The sequence below is a fragment of the Perognathus longimembris genome, chromosome 2, assembly GCF_023159225.1.
Source record: "Perognathus longimembris pacificus isolate PPM17 chromosome 2, ASM2315922v1, whole genome shotgun sequence".
NCBI lineage: Eukaryota > Metazoa > Chordata > Mammalia > Rodentia > Heteromyidae > Perognathus > Perognathus longimembris.
Genome location: NC_063162.1, coordinates 124,931,110 through 124,944,553, shown reverse-complemented (window position 1 = coordinate 124,944,553; position 13,444 = coordinate 124,931,110). Strand labels below are relative to the sequence as shown.

General features: G+C 39.2%; 1 protein-coding gene across 1 annotated transcript in view; it reads right to left on the bottom strand.

Annotated features, from left to right (window-relative positions):
- Foxp2 (forkhead box P2) overlaps positions 1 to 13,109 on the bottom strand; it is a 496,440-nt gene extending 483,331 nt beyond the window's left edge. The window contains exon 1 of the mRNA XM_048340096.1: positions 12,777 to 13,109. The gene's annotated coding sequence lies outside the window, so the exon portion shown is untranslated. The remainder of the gene's footprint in view (positions 1 to 12,776) is intronic.
- Between the last annotated feature and the right edge of the window lie 335 nt (positions 13,110 to 13,444).

Genomic DNA, 13,444 nt, shown 5'->3' with positions numbered 1-13,444 from the left:
CAAAGCAATCCCCAGAAACACCTCCTGTTTTGTTTGGTAGGAAGATTCAAAAATTAACTCCCTGATTTCAAAGTTATCTTCCAATTCTAGGATTCTAGGATTCTCAGATTCTTACTAATTTTTCCATTTACAGAAATAGTGAATGTGTAGTAATTAAGGAATAGAAATATGAATAAACACTATTACAGGTGAGTAATTAGCTTCTTTCTACTGTAAGAAGTATGAAAAGAAGGTACAGAAGCATAGACAATTTATCACCGGTGGGAAGAGAGGGAGCAAGCATAGGAACAAGAACGAGACTAGTAGAAGTGAGTATGTAGTAGGTAACTTTAATGAAGACATCAAGGTCAATTCTCAGTCATTTTTAACCAATAGATTATTTTTTCACACTATTTATAAACCAAAATAAAATTTCAGACTATCTAAAATGTATTTGAATGAAAACAGAGGATTCACAAGAAGTTATAGGAAGAAGTAACCACATTCCAGCAAAGACAAAATGGATGCACCTCGAATGCATTATGGTAGCTGAGACGTCATGACTCTAAAGATTACCTACCACATGACTCTATTTACACAAGAGACTTGGGGAAACAAAACTGGAGGGACTGCAAACACAACAGTGATTACCACAGACTGGAGAAAAGAAGAAGGGGTCACTTAAGTGTGCATGGAGGTATTTTAGGGGGCCATGAAACTGTTCTATAGCTTAATGGTGCTAACAAAGATATACAAACAACTTTTTGTTAAAACATCAAGAACTATATACTGAAAGGGACTAAATTTACCATATTGCATTGCTGATTAAAAAAATAGAACTTGGAGCCAGGTGTGGTAGCTCACGCTTATAGTCTTATACTCAGGAGACTGAGATATGAGGATCGCAGTGCAAAGCTAGCCCAGGAAAGTAAATCCGTGAGGCTCTTATCTCCAATTAGTCACCAGAAAACTGGAAGTGGCACTGTGGTTCAAAGTAGTAGAGTGCTAACCTCAAGATGAAGAGCTCAGGGACAGTGTCCAGGCCCAGAGTTCAAACCCCATGACTGACTATAAAAAAAAAAATAACAAACTTGGTAGGTAAGGAGGAATGATTGAAATATCATACTTTTGATTAATAAACCACAATAAAAATGAATATGGCAATAGAAAATTACCACAATCTGTAATTTAGCAACTAAAATGTAATATAAAATGAAATGTCAACAGTATATCTTGCTTTTTATAAGTAATGAAAATTTTCACTCTTTCATGAACAGCAACAGGTGAAAATAAAATCCATTCAACTATAGTTTAAAAATACCTTCCTATCAGTAACTAGGCACCTTATTACTTGACTAAGATCAAGAGGATGAGGAACATCACAGCTTCGTACACACAACTCAAACAATCCATAGCTGGGCTTTACAACATGTTCTTTTCATCCCAGTCATGTAGAAAGATAGAGGTTCCAGGATACTCAAGGCAGAAACATTCATGAAGTTCAATCTCAATGGAAGAATGTCCATGAATCAAAAAGAGGTCTGGCGATGTTGATTGAGTAGAGCAGCTGCTTAACAGGCATAAGGCCCTAAATTCAAGCCCCATGTATATGTATATACATATATAATTATATACACATTTTAGGCATATATATGTATACAATTATATCTAATATAAATTTTATTAGAATCCAATCATGAAGACCACAGAGATATCAAAGAGAACATACATATAAAGTAAGTAGCAAATTACATTTGCTTTTTTTCAGATAGTGGGTTGATTATGAAAACCTATCATCCTAAATGAGAGACTATACACTTCAGGGAGGATGTACACTTACCATGAGTGCACGTAGTACATGAATGGTCAGGAGCTAAGGAAGCAAAGCACTGAACGAAAAACTGATAAGGCTCTAAAAATAGTTTGGCAGTCTGGAAGAGAAGATGTGTCAAGAGATAAAATCTCAACTAACACAGGACTCTGATCATTCACATACAGTTAGACTAAAGGAGGATATTCTTAGGGGAGGAACCCAAAGGCATAACTCCTCTGAACATTTACAATAGTATTTGTCAACTGGAACTGGAACCATGTTTTGGTGGTGGTGGTGGTGGTCGTAGTGGTGGATTCATTTTTGCTTTGGGATGTGTGTGTGTGTGTGTGTGTGTGTGTGTGTGTGTGTGTGTGTGTGTGTGTGTTTAGGGGGAAAAATAAGGAGGGGCACAGAAATGGAGAGATAAAGGGTGAACAAATGCATAGTATTCAGTATAGACTGTGGAAAATAAATAATGCAACTTCTGGGCAGGGACAATAGGGAGAAAATAGGGGCAAGCAAAAGAAGGGGTGACATTATTACATGACTTAGGAAATGGTAACCACTCTTAGTGATAACATCTATCACCTTAAAACACCTTAATGAAAGCAATAAAATTATTTATTTTATAAAAAAGGGATAAAATCCCTGTCCTGTTCTCTTCACACCACACCACAGTAAGGCACAGTTTTACTATGTGTATCCTTTTAATGATTCAAATCCCATAGGCTGGACCACATGGAGACCAGAATTTTATGTGGGTCATAAATGGGTATGTCTTTATGTATAAAGTCCCTTAAAAAGCAAGGCAGGAGTGTCCCTATTTCTGAAAAGACAGAGTTTATCAAACAGACCTTACCTAACTCCACACATTCTGGGTTCGTGCCCCCAGCAGCTAAATACATGACTGAGAATAGACTCAAAGCAAAACTGTGAATAAAGTTATTTTCATGGAACGCTGTGCTCTCAGCTACAGGGGAGAGACTATAAAGGGTCTGTTTTCTTTCCTAATCCTAATGTGATCAACTTCACTGGTAGTCTATGTAAACCTGTCCTGTTTCCAACTAAGTAAGAGGAAGTTTCACTCCTGCCTGGGAAGGAAGGAGGTGATCTGAAGATTCAACAAGGGTGGGGAAAAAAAACAACAAAAAACACCTTAGCTGAGGTCTCTTGAGCATCAACAGTATGATGCTTGCTGAGCACATACCCTACCACTTGAGCCACACCGCCAGCCCCCTTATTGAATTGCGTATTTTTCAGGAAAGGTTTCATTTTATGCTCGACCAGTATGGACTACAATCTACCAGTGCTCCCCCATGTTAGGGAAGATGATAGATGTGCACCACTGTGCCCTCATAGCTGGGATAAGAGCTATGTGTCATTATACCCAGTCACTGTTGATATTGAGTCTTCTGGATATCTTTTTGCTGAGGTGATTCTCAATCTTTGTCTTCTAAGTAGCTAGAATTATAAATTGAGCCACTGTGCTAGGATATAGCTTCTCCTTCTTTTACATAATATGTACATTTATTGATATTGAGTCTTCTGGATATCTTTTTGCTGAGGTGATTCTCAATCTTTGTCTTCTAAGTAGCTAGAATTATAAATTGAGCCACTGTGCTAGGATATAGCTTCTCCTTCTTTTACATAATATGTACATTTATGTATTTTTTTAAATTTTTGTCGCTCGTGGGTCTTGAACTCTGGGCCTGGAAGTTGTCTCTGAGCATTTCAGCTCAAGGCTAGCACTCTACTACTTTGAGCCACCAGTGCTACTTCTAGTTTCTGGTAGTTAGTTGAAAATAAGAGCCTCATAGACTTTGCCTGCCCAGGCTGTCTTTGAAGCATGATTCTTAGATATCAGTCTCCTGAGTATCTAGGATTACAGGTGTGAGCTACTGGTGCCCGGCTCATATGTACATTTATGTGTTAGTAAGAAGAGAATATTTAAGTTTCAAGCTTAATTTCACATAGTCCCTATAACATTTTATTTGAAAGTAGTCTAAAAGGCAGCTGTATATTTGAAGGATCAAAGATGATTCACCTAAAATCACAGAAATATTTCTAGAATACAGATCTATGCATTAACAGGAATTTGCATAGTAAACTAAGCTGGCTATTTTCATTATTTAGGATGGCAATTAAGTTACTTTCAAAACTATCCATCTGTATTCTTACTCTCTATTTCACTCTGATATACAGTATTAGTATCAGAAAAGTCCTTAACACAAAATGTACAACTTATAAAAATGGCATGAGACCTGAAAGGTACCAGTATAAAAAGGGCAGGGTAAGAGGAACAAAAAGTGTGAATAAAGAAATAAAAAAACAAAACCCTATTGTTCTGTGTGTTGATCATGGGAACTGAACTCAGGGTCTGGGCACTATCCCTGAGCTTTTGTGCTAATGCTCTACCACTAGAGCCCACAACTCCACTTTTGGATGTTTTGGTAGATAATTGGAGAGATGAGCATCACAAGACTTTCCTGCCCAGGCAGGCTTTGAAATGTGATTCTCAGATCTCAGCCTCCTAGTATCTAGGATAACAGGTATGAGCCACCAACACCCAGCTAACAAACCAAACTTGAAGGGAGATGAATGGGGTGATTATTAATAAAATGCAAATGTGTCTTGTTTCTGTGTTTCCAAGAACCATGAATCACTGGAGATACAATACAATATCAGATTACTCTGTCCAGAGGAGAGAAGAGGCAAAAAGAAAACTGATACCGTCATCTCAGAAGATAGATAGGCTCCTTCATTGCCAATAGTAAACATTAGAGATTTCTTTGCCCATTATCAACATATTTAGAACATAGTTTCTGTGAAAGTGATTACAGATTTAAATATAAACTATATTCTCAGGAAGATACTTAGGGCATTGTGGTTGTGAGAAAATGCCTGTTTGGGGGGAGTGAGGAGGGGACATATTGTAGACAATTTTATCACTTATCCCCGCGGTAGTATCCACAAGCAATTTGAACAAGATGAAAAAATGGGATTTTAAATTTGGACCTAGGTACCGTTTCATCAAATAATAAAACTTCAACCTATATATTCAATATATATTGGAAAAGAGAGTAGACACTTAGCTCACATGTTTTCCAATGCAGAAAGGCAAAGTCAGCCACAGATTACAAATCCCCAAAACACGGTGATTTCTCTCATTTCCTGGCACTGCAGACAGTCCCAGAATTACTTTTTTTGCCCATGTTGTATTCCTAGTATAGCCATCAGAAACATTTACATACTTCAGCTAGTCATGCTAAGATAAAGTAACAAGTTGTATGTTTAAATATGTCTGTTTAAACTAGAGGTTTAACATCAGCATCCCAGCTCTTCAGAGGTTCTTATTCAAAATCATATACATATTCAACTTACCATTTCAAAGTTAAGTGCCTTATTGTTGCCCCAGTAAAGAAGGGGAAGAAATGGCCAGGGTATTCCCCATACCTGTTATTCCAGCTGGTGGGGAGACAGATTGTGAGGATAATAGTTTGAATACAACCTGGGCAAAAAGTTGGTGAGATCTCTTCTCAACCTATAGGAAGGGTATGGTGGCATACCTAAAATTCTGGTTATAATCATTTACTCCAGATAAGCAGGAGTCAAGGGTAGAAGGATCCCTATTTAGGTCCAGGCAAAAATATTATAACCTACCTAAAAAGTAACTAAAGAGAAAATGGGATGGCAGTGTTGCTCAAACGATAGGGCTCTTACCTAGCAAGCCAGAGGACCCAAGTTCAAACTCAAGTACCATGAAAGACAAAGGAAAGGGGAAGAGGGATTAAGAGATATGCAAACTCAACAGATACCTACAAGATTAGACCCATGACTTTGCCAATATAACAGTGGACAATTTGCCCAAACGTGATACTATCAGATAGCTATAGGATGAAAAACCAAGACAAAAATATTTATAATCATTTACAAGACCAATTTATTACAGATGCAATGATACAGAGAGAAGTAATATGTTGGACTTCCACTAAGCCAGCCATTTGTTTCTTCATTCAACATGTATTCAACGCAAGCTTCCTCAGCATGAAGCATCCCAGAGAACAAAAGGAAAAGCTCTGACATAGGGAATCAGCTTAGCTTGAAATATCAAGAAGGCTGGTATGTCTAGAGTAAGCTGAATAAGAAGAAAAATTAGAAAGGCCTAAGTCTTTGTCTTTTATACTTAGAGACCTAAAAACTATGGAAAGTGGTGGAAGAGTAATATAATTACCTGTAGTTATTTATGTGTCCAGTGCACACATATACATATGTACATACATACCAGTACGGGAGCTTGAACTAGGACTTCACACTCTTGCTTGGCTTTTTCACTGAAGACTGACACTTTACCACTTGAGTCATACTTCCACCCCTGGCTTTTTTGGCTGACTAATAGGAGGTACTAAGTGTCTCAGGGGATTTGCCTTCCTGGGCATGGTTTCCTACCTCCGTCTTCAGATCTCAGCCTTCTGGGTAGCTAGCATTAGGAAGCATGAGGCACCAGAGCTCAGCTAGGCAGCTATGAAAAACACTGTACTACATGGAGAAAAAAATATTAAGTGCCTAGAGGAGGAAATAGAAAGATCAAGTTACAGACACCTGCAACAGTACCGGTGTAGCACATGGTTGGATCTGATTTAGATCATAGGCCATGGTTTTTCACACGAAATATAGAGAAGGTTACTTTTCCTTGCCATTTAACTAAACTAAAGGCATAATCCCAAAAGGAAGGGAAAAAAAAGAAAACTGAAGACAAAAGGTACATGCAGAGTTAGCTACAGGCATACAGATATAGATCAACCAGGGCTTAGAACACAAGTGTGGATGAAGTTAACAGTGAAAAGTAGTTCTTAAAGATGTTCAGATTTTTTTTTTAATGAGATGATTTTATGACAGCCTACATATGTTAAGATGTTAAGATATTTGGATTAGTGTTTGGAAGTTTCTCCTAACTCTCTGCCAGTGAGAAATTTTATACTTTTCTCCAAAATATGTCTACCATTGATTTTTTTCTTTCCACTAAAATATACTTTAAGTAAGGTTTGGTTTTTTTCCCCCTTAAAGTTTAGAAAGAGATGCAAAATGGTGGCTATTTTTGTAGATGGGTATCACAATGATATGAAAGTAAAATGATACAGAAAACTTTTTACAGAAAATGCCATCAAATAAACATGAAATATTCTAGAAAAAGTTTTAAGTTTCTTCTAGTAGCATTCTTTGTTTAGGGCATTAAAAGTTAATTTCCTTAGCCCCTTTGCAAAATGCTTATGACATTCTATTGGTATAATCTTTTAGATTTATGTTAGCAAAATCTTTAGAAAGCACTGCTAAAAACAAATAAATTTTAAAAATCAACATTATCTTCCACAAAGAATATTTAAAGTCATCCAAGACAGAAATTGAAAGAAATTTTGTAGCATTAATAAAATAGAAATTCTGAGAGCTTTGAACCCCCTGGGAGTTCATTTGCTTTGCAGCAATGTGCTTTTCAACATCAAATTTTATTCGCTCTTGCTAATGAATATAATTTGCTACAGCAGAAATAAGCTGTATGTGACATATTTATCAATATAAAGAGGAGGTATGTCTTGGATATTCTTGGGGGGTGGTAGGAACAGTGAAGAGCAGAATTGATTGCAAAACTGAATTCCAGCAGTAGCTGATTCTAGATCCAAAAATATGTACATCAATACTTGAAGGAAAAGCTTAACCTAAGGCTTAACCTCCTTTGGTGATTCAAAGAGAAAAATGCATTTTTAAATACAATTTACCATAGATTTACGTAAATTAAAATAATTTTCTAATTCAAATGGTATGTGGAAAGTTGGAAAAATGAAAAAAATACGTATCATACTAATCAAAGTTCACAATTACAGAATGCAAAAGTGGAAGTAAAATTTAAGCTGCAAGTCACTAAAATATAGCATTGTTATAAAGATGAAACAGACATGAAGCCAGGATACTCTCTTTTAGAGCAGAGATAGGCTAGGTTTAGATGGCTACCAGACCAATGCCTACACAAATGGAAAAACACAAATTTCTAATCACTTCAATTATAAAATGGAAATTATACTCCTAAATTCAATTAGGCCAATATTTAAAATACTACATTGAATGAAGCAGCAAATCACTAAAGAAACTAAAGAAAACATACTTATGAACACTATTATGGAAGACACAGCATCAAAAATTCATTAGGTCTTTTTTACTTTAATGTTACTAGAAATGCTACATAATAAAACTAAATCAGAAATGTACTCACTACTTTGTATATGTAACTTTAACGCCTCTGGGTATCATCTTGACCATAAAGTTAAAATTAAAAATCTACATAATCTCTAAAGCTCTCTCTCTAGCACTCCAAATTTTAAATATTAACCTTTTAGTTAAAATTTTTCTTTACATTCCACCAAAAGTAGTTCATTTTATTCTGTTTGTTTTACCAAAAAGAAAAAGAAAAAAGAACTTGTGGAAGGGGATAAATAAACATAATGGGCAGAGAAAAAGAGTGAATTTGAAAATATATCAGAGGTAATAAGACAAGTGAATACTCAAGGGGAAGTAACAATGGACTTTATGAAACAAGAGTATCTACATGAAAAAAGTACTCTACAGGAAAGAGTACTCTACAATTCTACATGAATTCTCACATAACTAAAGCTAGGCAAAAAAGTAGTGATATTTTTAGATAATCTTCCTTGCAATGCTCATTTCTGATGTTAGAGTAAACAAAACAAAGCAAACAAATACTTATGAAGTCCACTTTGAAGTTCTGGAAGAACTTCTTGAAGAAGCTGAGAGTTTGGAACAAAACCATAAAAAAAACAATGCAAATTATAAAATTTTCATGAAGAAAAATAAACAAAAATCTCAAAGAACTTAAACTATTTCACTTAATATAAACTCCAGAAATGATGTTTAAAAAATAAAAACCACTTCAAGTCTATTAGGAGATAAATAGTTTGATCAAGAAAAAATATTAATTTCATCAGTAAAATTTCAATTAGGCGTTAAATTATCTGCAAACCATGAAACTTGGACGTGATTATTAGAAGTCTCAAATACCTGTACTATCATTACACAAGCTTTAGGAATACAAACTACAATCTTTCTGGGTCAGCGTTACTTAAATTTGTTGAAACTCTACCAAATTAACGGCTACATAAATAAGGCTAATTTCAAATGTCTGTGATAAGATCAAGATCTCATAGGGCCTAATTTAAGAAATAGCCTCGCTTATCAAAGAACAGTATGAATTTGGATACTGCTTCAAATATTTTGGAACATTTGTTGAATGACAAGAGTACAATTATTATCTCAAACATAAAGAAAAATAATTTGAGTGTGCCAAAATTAGTATTCAGTAATGGCAATGGAAATGATACCATTTCTGAATCCAACTATGATAATTTTATCTGCTGGCAATGATGTGGAGGAAATTTCTCAGTGACCTGCATTCTAATTAATATTCTCTTCTTACAATTCAGGGACCTCTTTTGGATTTTAGAGAGGCAGAAAGCCTATGAGTATGTCCATCATTCTGTTTTCTGTCAGTACTATGATTTAACAAGAGATTGTCATCCCAGGAATAGGCAACAGTGATGAGTCACAGGCATCTCTAAGTCCTAAATATATTACAAGTAACATCCCTGTATGTAATTAAGTTCTGTTTACTTCAAATATTTTCTTAAAACAAAAAAGTCTGGTGAATTTGTCTGCTTATTATGTTCATTATACTCTTATATGCTCTGAGTCTCAATCAAACCAGGTAGTCATGATTACATGTTTAAATGTACTTTTCCTAAAGCATAACTTTAATAATTATTATGAAAAGTGAATTGTTTTCTGCTTTTGAAATCTTGCTTCTACCAAGTGAATTTAACTTCTCATTACAGGTTATCTTTATACATGTCATGTCTACCTTTTTCCTACTTTTATCATATGCCACTAAGTACTATTTTCTCTTCTTTTTCCTAAAAATTACAAGGAGGGGTAGAGGAATGAATAAGAGAAGGGAAAAATGCAGACAAAATTCTAATGTCCTACGAAATTGAGAAGACTGAGGGGAAGGGTGAGCAGAGAAGGGATGGTGAGAAAGTTGAAAAGAGGTGACACTGATCAAGGTATATTGAATTCAGAAACTACTCTATTAAATGGCAACTTCTTTGTACAACTACTGGACATACAACTGGAATGAGTTTACTAAAGGACAAAGATGTCATAAATCTATTTACATCACAATGTAATTACAGGCCTCTAACTCCGGAATAAAGTCTATGGAAACAATACACCAAAATATAAGTTGGACAATTAAAGTAAGCAGTTACAGACAGTTCATAATTACATATACTTCATTTATGTGATCTATTTTAACATATGCTGAAATGTGTAGTAATATTATAAATATATATGTACAAACACTAAGTCTTTATTGAATGTTGCACTTGTTTTTAAATTGATTCTGCAAATTAATCCCTGAAAACATTTGCACTTCTTTATTTGCTTATAAGTGAAGTCTAAGGCAAACATTCTAAATTCAGTGACCACTTTCACTTACCTAGAGGGGAGTATGGTCAGGATTCTAGTGACCTCTTTCAAAGCTGGTAACTTAATTATAATAAAACATTCTTTCACATAGTTTTAGGCATAGGTCAAGTTAAACAATGAAAAGAAAGGGGGAGAAAAATAAAGAAGGTAAGATAAAGGAAGGACTTTGAAAAGCACTACACCAAATAGGAAATTTTATAGCCCTAATGATTACAGTGTGTATAATTTTATATCCACTCAATACAGGTACAAATAAAGCACAATTGTAACTTGTGCTTAACAGTCTTAAATAAACACTACATTTTAAAATTCCAGTACACTGAGAATATACTTAGCCATAACTCACAGTGACAGAAAAGATAAATAGGACCCTTGACTACATAAAACATGTCCCAAAGTATGCCTCAATGCAAACTCAAAGATGGAATTATCTGAAAGCTCATCTTCAGTTCTGACCTCTCCCACAGACTTGCTATTTAACACCTCTGGCCTGCCTCCTCTGCTGCCTAACCAAACTATTTGAGTTAGGAGACCATTCAAAAATGTGCCTTCCAGGCAAACTTTTGTTTTCTACAAGTAAATCCAAATACTTCCAGCTGGAACAAGTCCACCTCAGCCACTTGACCCTGAGGTGTCACATCTTCCTTGGTCTTACCTGCTACTATGTAACTATTCTTCCAAGTAGGTTGGGCGATAGCTCGTTAAACATCTTGGGATTCATGATGGATATGAATGTTCCACACATTACACTCTCAGCTCTCTAGCTCTCTCACACACACCCTCTGTCTTCCTTCTCACCCCTTCTGGAAACTTACCCAGGCCACTTCAGGCATCTCTTGTCTCTAATGCCTGCCCACGTGGAAGCAACCAGTACTTAGGATTTATCTTCAAGATTTAAGGGCGAAAAAAAATAACCTGACTGGATTTCAACATGTGGTGAGATGAAACGCGTGGTGTGGGGAGGCAGATGAGCGTTACAGAAAGCAGCTGTCCATTAAGTGGTTTAAATCTGTTGGCTGAAAAGCTGAACAAACAAATACACAGATGGGTCCGGTTCATTGGGGATTCCGGTTTTGAAGAGCCTCCCAAGTCCTGGCCCAGTTCAGCCTCTTCAGATTCATTCCTAGGTAAAATGTACTTAGGTTCGGCTTTCAAGTGTCCCAGACCTGCACACACGTCTTTCCCTTCATATTTCTTCTAATCAAAGCTGTGCGCCAAGTGCCCTGGGGGAGACTTAGCTAAAAAATCCCAAGAGTGCATGGACAGTTGGGACAACTTTTCCTCCAAGTACTAAAGTCTGAACACCCATGGCAATTGAAGGCCCACGGGGAGGTTAAGGCACTGAGATTTGGGCACCAGGATGCGGACATGCGCGCGCAGGCGGTGAGTGCGGCCACCAGTGGGGGCCGGCCCCTACTGGGGCCATACGTGAGCCGCCACTAGCGCGGGGTGGGCATCGCGACCCCTACTCAAGAGCCAGCCGAGCCCTCTCTGAACTCCGGAAAGTGATTGCGCCCTTCCCAAGTGCCCCTCCGAGAAGTATTGGGATGGGTGGCTTCAGCCCAAACCCACCCACCCTGAGGAGCCCTTTCCAAAATAGAAGAAAATGAAAACCAACATAGATCCCGGGGCAACGCGGGTCGTGCTAGAGCGTGGACCAAGGGCAGGAGATCGAGCAGGGACAGCAGCTGAGGTGCACCGTCACTCCCGCAATCCCTGAGGGGCCAGAAGTTTCTTGACTTGAGAAATGGGAGTGTCCCCTTTTATGACTCTCCCAGATCCCAGCGAAGTACTCGGGAAATGAACGCTACGCTGCCTAACTTAGAAGGGGAGCGATGCACTTGCCCAATTGAGTAAATAAAGGTCAGCAGTTGGATCAATAAAATGTGCGCTTCTAACCGCCAGATGTTTTCACTGTTGTTTCTTCACCCCGGGTGCGGGGGCTGGGGGGGGGGAGGGTAAAGGAGAAAAGACGAAAGAAGGGAAGCCAACAAACACAAAAAATTAAAGGAGTAAATAAACACACATCTGGTGTTTCGACACACATTTTCCTCCAGCCGCGTTCTCTCTGGACGAAGCAAACATTTTGCATATTCAATACTAAAAATCTTCCCAGAGCCAAGAGCGAATCTCTCCATCGGTGGACTCCCCCCCCCCCACCTCTTTCAATCACAAAGCAAAATACAAAAGAACAACAAGTGGTGATGCGGGGTTCAGACCGCGACCCGGACGCCCAGTCGAAATTTGACACATGTCACACTTGGCCCCGCCGCGCGCAGCGCCCGCGCTGGGGCGAAACTTTGCGGCGGCTTGGGCGGCAGGAATGAGCGCGGAGTGGAAAGAAAGTCTCAGCCGGCCCGGCGGGCGTGGAGGTGGTGGGGACCAGGGGGTGGGGTGCGGAGGTGAAACGCGCCCGAGGGACGGCGAAGAAACTTACCGCGACCTGGAACGCGGTGGGCAGCGTCCCAAGAGGTGGCACCCGCGGCTCCTGGGCAGAAGCCACCAAACCACGCTCCCACGCGCGAGTCCCAGCAGCTGCTGCTGCCGAGAGTGGGGGGCTTGTCGGGGTGGGGAGGGTCGGAGGAAGCCGCAGCCGGGGGATGCAGCCGCCGCATAAATAACCCGGGCGGGCTGGAGCTGGTGGCGGGCTGCGGGTGGCGCGGGGGCTCCAGCCGGGGCGAAGCTGCGGCCGCCCAGCTGCACGCGCCGGCGTGTCTCGCGCTTTCTCGGAGGCTCGCGCTGTCTCGCGCTGCCGCTCCCCCCACCCCCACCACCCGGATCTGTGTGTGTGTGTGTGTGTGTATGTGTGTATGCGTGTGTATGTGTGTGTGAGTGTGCGCTGGCGGGCGCGCGCACCCGGCCGCGTGCGCGCGCGTTGTTGGCAATGCAAACTGTACACACACTGCGCGCGCCGAGCTGCCCGGGCTCCTCCGAGGGGCGGGGTGGGGGATGGGGCGCCTCCGAGGAGTCGGAAGTACAGCCCGGACACTTGTGTGTTTTGTCTTAGTTTGCGTTGTTATTGTCCTTGTTGCTGTTGATCGCAAAAGTGGTTTGGAACCGGCCTCTGAAGATGTCTTGTCTGCCCACTCCACCACTCACCCCTTG